This window comes from Ictidomys tridecemlineatus, chromosome 4 (genome assembly GCF_052094955.1).
Source record: "Ictidomys tridecemlineatus isolate mIctTri1 chromosome 4, mIctTri1.hap1, whole genome shotgun sequence".
NCBI lineage: Eukaryota > Metazoa > Chordata > Mammalia > Rodentia > Sciuridae > Ictidomys > Ictidomys tridecemlineatus.
This window is the reverse complement of record NC_135480.1, coordinates 183,416,875-183,429,637: the sequence shown is the minus strand read 5'-3', so window position 1 is coordinate 183,429,637 and position 12,763 is coordinate 183,416,875. Positions and strand designations below refer to the sequence as shown.

Genomic DNA, 12,763 nt, shown 5'->3' with positions numbered 1-12,763 from the left:
AAATCTGGCTATATTTATAAAAGGATTCTCAGCTAGGTTTCACTTCACCAAGGTTAAGGTTAATTCACTGCCTACTATACTCATAAGCTGAGACACTTCTCCAATAAATTGTTGGAGTGCAGGAGGTACTACTGCATACCAAACTGTCTCCTCTACCCCTGTCAAGCCCTTCAAGAGCTTTTAGGCCAAAGGGCTACCAGTCCAGAAGACTACAGAGATCCAGCATGTAGTGCAAATGAATCAGGTAAAATGTTGAAGAAAAACAGGGATTAGAGAGGTCTTTGGCAGAGTGGAAGGAGCATGCACCTTTTAAAGAGTGTCAGCCATTTGTTGCTACCTGGGAATAAGCATGTGTGGTCAAATTTTCCACCTCTAAAGATTTTTGTGTGACATTTCTAGTCTTGTTGACTACTTCAAATAAAATATCAACACATTCTTCAGCTAAAACCACATGTCAAAGAGCCGGATGTGGACAGAGGGCCCCTAGTGTGCAACTTCTGATAGAAGCTAAAGTATATTAACTTTGGGAGACTGAGGGCACATAATGGTGAGGCTGTTCTGACCAGCACGGCCATGGTTTCAGCAGTGGTTAAAGCAGGTGGGACTTTGTGATCCAGTCTTTTGCTAAACTGCGATGTGTTTGTGACCATGTCATTGGTCACTAAAAATATGCAGCTTGATGGTGAACAGATTGACTGCTCTAGATGTGTAGAACTCCAGAAATTTTAGGCAATTCAGGGTTGTGGGGAGGAAAGGATATCTCAAAAAAGAGATTATGAACTTTCTCCTAATAGACGGGAAGTATTTGCATGATTAAACACAGTTTTAAAAGAGATATGAACATATTTGATATTTAGGCTGATGAGTCATTTCACACTGATTAATTTAATTGAGAACATCAATTTAAAAATCCAGCCAGGCAAGGTGGGATTACATACCTGTAATTACATACCTGTAATCCCAGCAGCTTGGGAGGCTGAGACAGGAGGATCACAAGTTCAAAGCCAGCCTCAGCAACGGTGAGGTGGCTCAGTGGTTGAGTGCTCCTGAGTTCAATCTCCAGTACAAAAAAAAAAAAAAAAAAAAAAAAATCCATAGATTGATGTTTTGAAAAGGACTCACATTTAACAAGTTATTATTGGATTCTGAATAAATCATATTATATTATTTGAGATAATGATGTTAATGATGACAAATGGCAATAATAGCAACAGTTCCTATTTAACATGTGCATTTACCACATGGCAAGCCAAGTACCAAGCACTTCATATGTACTAACTCATCTAGTACCCATGCAAACCCCATAAGGTAGCTTCTACTATTGTTTCCATTTGACCAATGACTAAACAGAAGCACAGAGATGCAAAGAAACATACACGTTCTACAGATATGAGGGATAAATCAGAAGAGCACATAAATAAGAAGGTTGAAATATATAGGACTTTTCACTCAGTAGTGAACTCTTAGGATTGGTTTGAAATCTCTCTTTGTTGTCTTTTATAGTTCAGAAATCCACCTGCCAAAGAGTTCTAGCTGCCTTAACAATTTATTTCTCCAAATTCTCTTCTGTTCTGTTACTGTGAACTCATATTTTTGAAATGTTTAATGTGCTGTTTTCATTTTATGGTTTGCTTTCTGAAGTTTCTTCTCCCACTGCATATCTACAAACTGTTTTTTATGCATTTTCAGAGTTAAAAATAGCATACGTTTATCCTAGAAATTTTGAAAACTATAGACGTACAAAAAATTACTCATAATTCCACCACCCACAGAAAATTGCTACTAGCATCTAGGTGGGATTCTTCCTAGTCTTTTCTATACAATGAAATGACTACAGGTATATGAAAATAATTTTTACTAAATATAAATCACATATACACATAACTATAGCTTTGGTTTCTTATTTTTTTTTCAATTAACATTTACCATGAGTAGTTTTCTGTACCACAACTCTTTGAAAATATTTTAGTTTTCATGGCTATATCATTGTGTTAGTCAGTTTTGGTTACTGAGACCAAAATATCTGATAAGAACAACTTAGAGGAAGAAAACATTATTTTGAACTCATGATTTCAGAGGTTTAGTCTATGGTTGGCTGACTATTGCTCAGAGCCTAAGAAGAGACAGAACATCAAGGCAGAAGGACATGGTGGAGGGAAGTGTTCCATTCATGGTGGCCAGCAATGAGAGAGAGAGAGAGAGAGAGAAAGAGAGAGAGAGAGAGAGAGAGAGAGAGAGAGAGAGAGAGAGAGAGAGGAAAAGAGGCTGCAAGAAAGCTGAACTCTTCCAGGGAAGGCCCCCCAGTGACCCACCTCTCCAACCATGCTCCACCTGCCTACCATTACCACCAAGTTAGTTCGTTCAAACTAGGATGAACTGGTTAGGTTACATCTCTCATAATCTAATCATTTTAGTTCCAAATATTCCTGCGTTAGCATAGGAGTTGGAGGGGGGAAGTACTACCTCATACCCAAACCATAACAATAATATTCTATCATATGAGTTTACCAGCACTTATTCTAGAATTTCCACAGTTAGATAATTACATATTTTCATAATGATCCCTCATAAACAATTTAGTGAAAAATATTCTTTTTTTTTAGTTTCTTTTTTTTTATTGTTGGTCGTTCAAAACATTACATCTTTCTTGATATATCATATTTCACAATTTGATTCAAAAGGGTTATGAACTTCCATTTTTCCCCGTATACAGATTGCTGAATCACACCAGTTACATCAGTTACATTTCCATTGATTTACACATTGCCATTCTAGTGTCTGATGAATTCTGCTCTCTATCCAATCCTCTACTATCCCCCCTCCCCTCCCCTCCCCTCCCCTCTTCTCTCTCGACCACCTCTACTGTAAAATATTTATTCCACTTGTATTATTCTTCCCTTACCCCTCACTTCCTCTTGTATGTAATTTTGTATAACCCTGAGTATCACCTTCCCTTTCCCTACAATTTCCCTTCTCTCTCCCTTTCCCTCCCACCTCTCATCCCAATATTCTTGAACATAAGTCTTTTATCATATTTTTGATCATTTCTCTCCAAGTGAAGTTAGTGGATCAAAGATTCTTGATGCATGTTGTTAAACTGTCAGAGTATTAGGCCACTTTGCACTCTGCCCCCGCCCCCTCCCCCCGCCCTGCCCATTAGGTTTCTTTTCCCATTTAGGAAGTGTATCCAGGGCTGCCCAATCCCAGTGGTAAGGAGGCAGCTGTGGGGACTTCCTGGGGCTCTCTGGAAGATGAAGGAATTGATTAAGAGCTGATTAAGTAGGAACCCGCTTTAGGGTGGGCTAAACTGGGAGCCTATTACCCACTAACATATCAGGATGAGTAGCCAGAATTCTAAGAAACGACTTAGAATTTACTGGGCAACATCAGTCACCAGAGAAGGGCCACAAGGAAGGAAAATCAAAGCCTGCCTCTCCAGTGTGGTGTGGTCACAGCACTTGTGGACATTCCTACCCTTCCCCTCATCTTGATGATCATGTTTATTGGAAAGGTTGGAGAAAAATAAAATGCCATTTAGCTTAAGAAGTTGTAAGTTATTTGATAATCGACTCATTTCAGGGGTGGAAGAAACTTTGGATCATTTGCCCTTTGAGGAGGCATGAATATTTGTTTTGTTCAGACAATTTTTGAAACATGATGAAGGGTCCACAGGATAGGTCAAAACAAAACAGGACAATTAAGAACAACAGAGGGAATGCCATGCATTACTGGAGGAATTGTCCCCAAATGTCCAGGGAGAAAAAGAGGCTTGTCTTTCCAGGGGCATAATAGGCAAGGGAATCTGAAACATTTTTTAGGATTTCTTTGTTTTCTTAAATGATTTACTCTCTTATTAATATATCAAAGGGAAGGAAAGCTCCTGGCTAAGAAATAAAACTGACTCTCATCCCAGAAATCATAGCCAGAAATATGGATTCTTAAGTGCCAGAAAAATACTCTGAATAAGGAAAGAAATGGATATATCATTTCTATACTAAGTAAATGCTTCATTTCTTTTAATCCTGAGTCCAAATATTTTCTTCTCAAAAGTAAGGCTACTAACCACCCACTGTGAATCTACTGCTGTGCTTGCTAATAGATCTGACTGTGCATGGGGCAATATTTGTCTATTAATTTGGACACTTTATAGATTCCACCCTTTGTCCCACAACTTCTCATTTAATGAAAGAAATGGATTCTGTAGGCCTTATAATTTCTGTCCCTCTTATCTCATGCTTTAGAGTGACATAACAGGACAGAGGTGATAGGGGGAGGAGTTTCTAAGCCACAGGAAAGTAGATGGTAAATTTGTGGGATGGGGTGGGTAAGGGTGAAATAGGGAAGGATGTGCACACAATTAGGCTTCAGAGGCTTTCAAATGTCATGTTTTCAAAGGTCGTCTTAAGGAACTTTGTGTTTTTTCTTTGTAAGCAAAGGACAGCATAGGAAGTTTTGAGTGGGGAAAGATAGGATTAGATTGTTTTTGCTTTTGTGTTGACTTGCTTAGCTTCCCATCCCACCCTCCCTGAGTAAAAATGACTCCACTACAGTTAGGAAGATAAATAGGAAGGGGAAAAACTGGACACAGGAAAGGAGTTTGGAGGGGACTGTAATACAGGAAGGGACAGTTTTAAAAGATTTTGGGAGGTACAATTGACCTGACCTCGGTGTTTTTTCAAATGAGAAGATTGAGACAAAGAGGAAAAAAGTTAAGCAAGAACGACTATCATTTCCCATAGTCAATATCTGGATGATGATGTCATTGGAAGAAGTTTTGTAAAAGGCAAATGAATGAGGGAGTTTTAAAGGGAAGATAAGAAACTTGGGGTTTTCCTTCGTGTGTGAGTGTGTGTGTGTGTGTGTGTGTGTGTGTGTGTGTGTGTGTGTGTGTGTAGGGGGGTTACTTGTACAATGTCTTGATAAATTATGTGCTGGTGTTAACAAGTGTCTTTAGAAAAATAAAACCAAACCAAAATAAAAGGAAAGAAAGAATTCTTTGATGTATAATTTCTAATGGTGTGAATACTCACACTGTTGGTGATGTTAAGGTGGCCCCAGGGAGGTCACTTAGGAGCTGGGAAAACAAGCCATGCAGCCCAGAGCTGGTGTGAGCAGGCTCCAGCACACCACTGGTCCTGCGGTGTGTTCTCCAGTGTGTTAGGGAGCTGGGCAAGATGAGTGCTGGCCATACAGGGCTTAAACAAAGCCAGTGTGGTGCTTGGGGAACATGTAGAAATAAAAAGAGGAAAATCAATATTAGAGGACATATTAAAACAAACAAACAGGAAGAGAAAACGTGGCTAACGAGGCAGAGTCAGAAGAGAACCAGATTCAAGAGAAGAACTAGTTTTCAGGAAGGAAGGTGTGGTCAATAGTGTCAAATACCGGAGAGATCAAATAGCCCTTGGGGTGGACTTAAAAGAGGTCATCAGCCTTACCAATCAAGCAGTCTTTCTGAACTTGAGATGTTTTTCTCTGTAATTTCTACATTAAACATACTGTAATGACAGTAAATTCTCTTTGGTTCTAACTTTTGAAATTCAGTGTTTTTTATCATATGAAGCTGTCACACTTGGAGAGTATGCCACTTATGTCCTGTGTAACTTGGCAGAAATGCACACTGAGCCTCTTTAGGGGTTTGGGCTCTTGATGACAGTAGACATCAATAAGAGGAATAAACATGTTTCAAACGCTGCAGGGTGTTGATGTGTGCATTGTGGGGATGAGCAGATGTTTTGTACCACAGGTGGTCTTAGTTAAATGCAATCAAGTTTGGCTATGGGCCATAGACTTACATATTTATAATCAATGGTTGTCCTCACTCTGTGGTTTCACTTTTTTCTTGGGCTTCATTCCTTTCTCTGGCATCCTATCTTTATTTTATTCTTATAGAACTTATCGCCACCCATTCCCCATTAGAGCAATCTAAAGGAATGTTCTGAGGAACCATATCATTTAAAATTCCAAAATGAATGATTTTTGTGGTAGGATTTTAAATTGTAATATGTAGGGGAAGGTAGAAGGAGACAGACACTCAGGGAGATCTAATCACTCCCTAAAATCATGCTAGGGGTGGTAGCTCCTCCTGTAGGAGTTGTCCTTTATATACAGAGATTTAGAGAGATTCATTTTCACTCTTTGCCAGTACTGGTGTTGTAAAACTCTGGCAGGAGAAAAACTTTATAGGCCATAGGTGACAACTGAAAATGACATTAATAGTTAATGTGTCCTTCTCTGTTTATAGTGCTTTCCTCTAAGGAGCTCAAATTTTTCAACAAAACTCATTTTCAGAAAACTCCTGAGACAATAAGAGCATAGGTAGAAAGATTACTTAAATTGTGGTTTATGTAGGTTTTTGTTTTTTTTTTTTCCAGTTTAATGCTAGCATCCACTCTCTTCACCAGATTGTCCTTTGTTTGAGGTATAAGGTGTCCCTTTCCTGGGCCCCAACTTTAGAAGGGTTGCTTTTGGCCTTCCTTAAATTCCATTCCAGCTTAAGGGCAAGCAGCCTACTGAATAAATGGACCTAGCTACCCTGAGTTATAGTATCTGGGACCCAAGAATTCTTGCCCTCAGGCTCCCCAGTGCACTTCTGCAGACTGCTTGGGCTTTTTCTATGGGTCTATCCTGTATGTTGACAGAATCATTCATATTTGCTGTGCCCCCAAAGTGCCTGTTAATTGTGCAGGGTGTGTGTGTGCAGTTGGGGGTGCACCTACAAGCAGTAAAGTTCTGGAATATGATGAAACTCAGGGTGTAAAGAGAAGGGGACAGGGAACAGCTTTCCCATTCCACTATATTAGTGTCCAAAAGCACATCAAGCGGTGAGGGGGGGGTCTAAATGTGATCTTGCTTTCAAGGCTTCTGCAAAGTTATCTTTTTTATGGTAGGAGACATTAAGACCTCAATATTTAAACATATAGCATGTAGACCTCCGTTCATACTCTTGCCTCTGCCCCTCATATGTTTGGGGCAATCTTGTACCTGACTCCCAAAGCCAAAGCCAAGGAAGAGGCTGGAACATTGGAGTGGTTATATAATTTTACATGATTAGAGATGGTGATTCTCTAGCTGAACTTTGTAAATCTAAACAAGCTAGGGGCTGGGAATGTGGCTCAAGCTGTAGCGCGCTTGCCTGGCATGCGTGTGGCCTGGGTTGGATCCTCAGCACCACATACAAACAAAGATGTTGTGTCCACCAAAAACTAAAAAACAAATATTAAAAAAAAAAAATTCTCTCTCTCTCTAAAAAAAAAAATAAATAAATAAAATAAACAAGCTAAAACACAAGCCCTGGGTATTTACCACAGGGACCTTAACCAATGTAATGAAGGTAAAAAAGGGGTCTGGCCCACACTGTTCCTCTGCCCCCACCCATCCCCGTTTCCCTCCTCCCTATTTAGGAAGGCAAGAAGCAAGATCTCTTTATTGGTACTCGGAGGAACCTGGGGGACTCAAGCAGAGAATTTCAAAGGCAGTAGTAGGTCTCCTACTGAAAACCAGAGTCAAGGTTTGGGGTTAAAAAAAAAAAGGTTTATTTAGAGACTGTCCACATTTGCCCACATTCTGGGTCTTTGAAAGGAAGAGAGACTAAAGGGTTGCCGCCTAGAGGGATGCTGACCTCCAGTTCTCTCCCTCAATCCCACGGTTGAGTAAACTAACAAAGCGGGGGAAAATGAGATAGATTCAGTTTAGAGGAAGCGATTCCACCAGCGCCTTTGGCTGCCCAGAACACAGACTCGGGTCTTGGTCGCAGCTGAAGCCCAGTTGGTCGCAGCTGAAGCCCAGTTTCCCGCTCGTCTGAGGCTGGCAGGTCAGGGCCGGGGCAGTGGGTACGGAACCCCGACCGCGGGCCCTTTGGGTCTGGAGCACTCTCCACCCCAGCCTAGCGCTGCCGGCCGGGTCTGCGTCGCCGGTTTAAGGGGCGGGCCGCAGCTCCACGTGCTTTCTTGCTGAGTGACTGAACTACATAAACAGAGGCCGGGAAGGGGGCGGGGGAGGAGGGAGAGAACAGGCTTTGACCGATAGTAACCCCTGCGCTCGGCGCAGCCGAATCTATAAAAGGAACTAGTCGCGGCAAAACCCAGTAATTCCGAGGGAGAGTGAGTGGGGCCGGGACCTGCCGAGCCGAGCCCACACCTCTCTTCCCCTACGTGCGTGGGCAGGACAGGGGGCTCCACAGGACGGCGCAGCCGAAGCCCATTTCCAGGGGCGCTTTGCTCCCCGTTTTCCCACACTTCTTTCTCTGCCATTCACCGGAACGGTTGGTCAAGGGGTGGGGGAAAGAGACGCAAACACAAAAGTGGAAAACAGGTAAGAGGCTTTCTAGAGACTCGGTCATTATTGTTTTGCTTTGGGGCGGAAGAGGCTTTGGGAAGTACCCGGTTTCGGGGACTCTGTTCCCGGCCCCCACATTCCCACTTCTTGCAATACAAATGGGGTAGGAGCGGCGTAAAGGGGGAGAGGATGCCTGCGGTGCAGACCCCGGGTCGCCGCACTGCTGCTACCCTCGGGGCTCGCCCAGTCTGGGTGTCCAGAGAGCATCTCTGGGCATGGAGAACCAGGAGCAGTATCTTGAGCGCAGTGAGGTCGGAGTTTCCTGGGCATGCTGGGGGCGCCGCTACTGAGGTGGGGAGAGTGGCAGGTCGGACGCAAAGCGCTTCCCTTTGTTTAGAAGCGCTGGGGCCGGCTGGAAACCCCTCTAGCTGCGAGTGAGCCGGCGCCCACGGGGACAAATGCCGGAGTCCTCACTCCTTCCTTAAGAAACGGTGTTGAGCTCTGAGCTCTGGATCAGCTCAGCGCGCCCCAGGACTGGAGAGGCTCGTCGTTGTATCCACAGAACTGGAGTAGTTGTGTCCCAAACGGAGTCGGATGTGATATGGCTCGCTTAAGGCCCGGGGGCTTTGTTAGACCTGGGGGTCCTGCCTGCACTTTCCGTGCGCTCGCGGAGCTGTTGTCCCTGGCACAGAGGGTGGGGGTGGGGGAATGAGTTTTGTTTCTTTCAAGACTTAGAAGAGCCTGCGGAAACCAGAGCCGGGGGACCCATTCTGCTTCACCTTCTGCTCCATCTTCTGCCCTTTGCTGCTCGTCCCTTGGGACAGCTTGAGGACGGGCGCGGGTGGCGAAGCTGGGGAGAGGTGGTGCAGCGAAATGACCGCGAGTAACCCCGGCGGGCGGCGCAGAACTCGGAGCTGGCGGCTGGGCTGGGCTCGGCGCGAGGAGATGGGGGCTGGGCGCCGGCTGCCAGTGGCCCCTGTAGAATGACTCGCAGCGCCTCCTGGCCGGGTGGTCCAGGTATTGGCCGTGGCTGGAGCAGGGCGGCCTCCACAGTGGTGGGCTTCACTCCGGATTTCAGACTGTGAATCTGGTGAAGACCGGTGGTTGCAGACTGGAGGAACCCCAGAGGCTCAGGAGAAAGAAAGCCCATCAGAGAGAGAGAGAGAGAGAGAGAGAGAGAGAGAGAGAGAGAGAGAGAGAGAGAGAGAGAGAGAGAGAGTGTGTGTGTGTGTGTGTGTGTGTGTGTGTGTGTGTGTTTCGCCTATTTCGCCTATTTCTCAACTCCCAGGCCATTGCTAAACTAGAGGTTTTTGGAGAGTTGCCTGGATCAGGGTTGTGTGTAGATGCCTGTTTTTATCAGCACTTATCAGAAAGAAGGAAAGAAATAAGATTAAAGTTAAAGAATAAAGAAACAAATATCTGGCACTAGATGTAATTGGCCTTCCTCTATTTCCATGGATATCACCAGCTTTTAAATCCTCAGATTTTTCAATAATAGTGCACATAAGAAGTGGATGGTATATGTATTCATATAGTAGAGGACAGCTTTGGTATTTTTTAAAAAATTTCTTCACCATATCACTCTTTTGGCTCAGTCCTCATCTCCTACAAACATCTGAAAGTTTTCTCCCCAAGAGCAGAGTTTGACTCTTTTACAACCAAGTTCTGATTTTCTCTTCAGACAAAATTTAAATGCCTACTAAAAAAAAGTACTTAGTTTCTCATCTCGCCTTTTATTTCAGCCTGCTTTTCTCAAACTTAACACTAAAAATAATGGAGGCTTTCTATTGTTTGTAGCATTCTTTTAAGAAACTCTTCCGACATTAAAGAAATATTTGGAGAATATTCCTTAATAGAACATCTTCAGTTACTAAAGTAATTTTTAAGTACGAAATTCCCATTTTTTAGACTGTTTCCCAAATGTTCCCATAACCCATTAAAATAATTCACGATGAGGAATTTTTGGAAAACCCTGGTTTCACAGAGTGAATCAGTATTTATTTGAAAACAAGCAGTAGAATCAGAGGAACTAGGGAGGAGGGTCTCTGGCCTTCATGATGACCACAGTCCCTTTATGGGACAAGAATTGCTACTATAGTCAAAGTAATTAAAGAGTCCCTTTGCAAAACAGCATTTTCCCAAAATGACATATCTGACTATGACCCAAGATATATATATATATATATATCTTGCCTATAGATGAGCATTTGAAATCTCAATTCTTACAAGTATTTTGATTGGCATCTAAATGTAGGCTTATAATGGACCTTGGGCACATTTTGGCTTAGAGGGTATTTACAGTTCATGTGAGACAATGCATTAGTCTGGAATTGGAAAAGAATACTTAGGGCTTGATTGTTTCCAACCTCTGCTCAGGAAAAGTTCCAATCCAAACATTATTAAAAATGAATGAAACTCAGCAACTCAAGCTTTTTATTATCCTTTGTAGTACCTACCTTACAGGAGAGGGGTTGGATATTTTTACATTTAAACTATTTGAGGGGAGGGTATCTTCTTCTTCATAAGCCAGGATGCATGTGCTTACTATATTTGTAGAGGCAAATTGTTAGATCTTTGCTATTTCAAATTTTAGCCATTAAAATAGTTAAATGGACACTGGTCTCGAACTCTTTATAATCATGAACCTTTGGCTATCTAGAAAATACCAAAATGCATGTTGTTTTTAAATTTCTAAAGCACTCTAAGTCTAATATTAAAGAACAAAATTATAATGTCCCATATGGTAATTACCCCGGCATCAAATTTTTTTTTGGGGGGGAGGAGTACTAGTGCTTGAACTCAGGGACACTCAACCACTGAGTCACATCCCCAGCCCTATTTTGTATTTTATTTAGAGACAGGGTCTCACTGAGTTACTTAGCACCTCACTGTTGCTGAGGCTGGCTTCAAACCTGTGATCCTCCTGTCTCATCCTCCCAAGTCACTGGAATCACAGGTGTGCACCACCTCTCCTGGCCAGCATCAACTTTTAAAAGATCATTCTGAATGCTTGTTTTATATAACTGTGCTGAGAGAGGGCCTACACTAAAAACTGAAATCATCTTCACATCTGCAAGTGAAACTAGCATGAATGCCCAAGTTATTGCAGTGTTTATGTAGTAGACACTTTATATAGCACTGTGTCAAGTACTGCTCTAAATGCTTCTCAAATACTAATTTAATCTTTACAACAAACTCATTATCTTAATTTTTCAGATTAAGAAGCTCAGAGGCTAAATTGTCCCTGGCCATACAGCTTGCTGGTGGCAAAGCTTATATTTGAACTCAGTTCTAGAGTTCTTAACTCCTACATTAAGTAGACCAATTTCAGCTTCTATGAGAAGGGAACTTTGAAAGATGCCCAGTGTGCTCTCTTTGTATATCCATCTTCTATAGTCCTTATCAGAATCTACAACCTTTATTATATATTTCCTTGGCTGCCTTGAGTGGGCCAGCCAAATTCTCTTCAGCTTGTTGAGACCTTGGTTGCAGAGGGATTGTGACACTGCCTGACACATAGTGACATTTACTCAACTCTAATTTTTTAAACTTGGTTTAAAATAAAAATTATATGATTGCTTCAGCCAATTATTTGTGAGTAATATGTGATCTCAAAAGTGTTTTTCTGTGTGATAAACAGTATAGAAAATGGAATGGTGGAGTATTTGGCTGCAAATGTAAGGAACAAAGAAAAAGGGAAGAGAAATGTTAGCTTAGCTATTAATCCTAGCTTTGGTGAATTTTTAAAAAATTGTTATTATACAGTGTGATTCTTACTTCACTTACCCCCTAAATGGGTTGTGAACCTTTTGAAGTAAGCTATTTCTGTTACTACTATTATCGTCTAGAAATGAAATCAGCTTTTTCTTAGGTTTATTCTCTGGAAGTAAGTACAGTTTCAGAGTCCGCCTTATAAAAGTGAAATAGAACAGAACACTGCATTTTTTCTCAATTGGTGTAGCAAATTAGAAATAAACTCTTTGAAAACCCTTCTCAGTAAAGCAGCTATATTTACTCTTGACTTAGTGTGTGCTGAATGTCCTTTCAAGGGTTTTACATGTGATAACTCAGTTCATGCTCATGTGAACCACATGAGATGGGTCCTATCATTATCTTTATAGATGGGGAAACTGAGTAACTAGCCTGGTTATGGTCCCAAGTTATCTCCTAACTAGTTCTGCTTGCCTGAGTTTACCAGTCTTGGGGTTAAAAACTTTGTTAAAATATAAAAAAGTTTTGATAAATGAAGTATTAGCAAAAGGAAAAAAATATGGATCTTCCTTTTGAGTATTTTCACTTGAAGATAGTGTTCTGAGTTACCAGCACAGATGTTATTAGAGCTACATTTTAGAAATACATGAAGCTAGTGGATGCAAATCTCATATATAAGTGTTTTCAAACCAGGGCCTTCAGTTACTCTGCATCCCATTAAGACCATAAACTCTTAAAGCAAAGAGCTTTTACTGTTAACCATGCAGGAGCATCA

At 41.8% G+C, this 12,763-nt stretch overlaps 1 protein-coding gene across 2 annotated transcripts in view; it reads left to right on the top strand.

Moving 5' to 3' along the window:
• Positions 1-7,996: 7,996 nt before the first annotated feature.
• The window catches only part of Abca1 (ATP binding cassette subfamily A member 1), a 134,313-nt gene continuing 129,546 nt past the window's right edge, over positions 7,997-12,763 (top strand). The window contains exon 1 of one of the 2 annotated variants that reach the window (XM_021729402.3): positions 7,997-8,313. The gene's annotated coding sequence lies outside the window, so the exon portion shown is untranslated. The remainder of the gene's footprint in view (positions 8,314-12,763) is intronic. The other variant, XM_005329744.5, reaches the window with a different exon arrangement.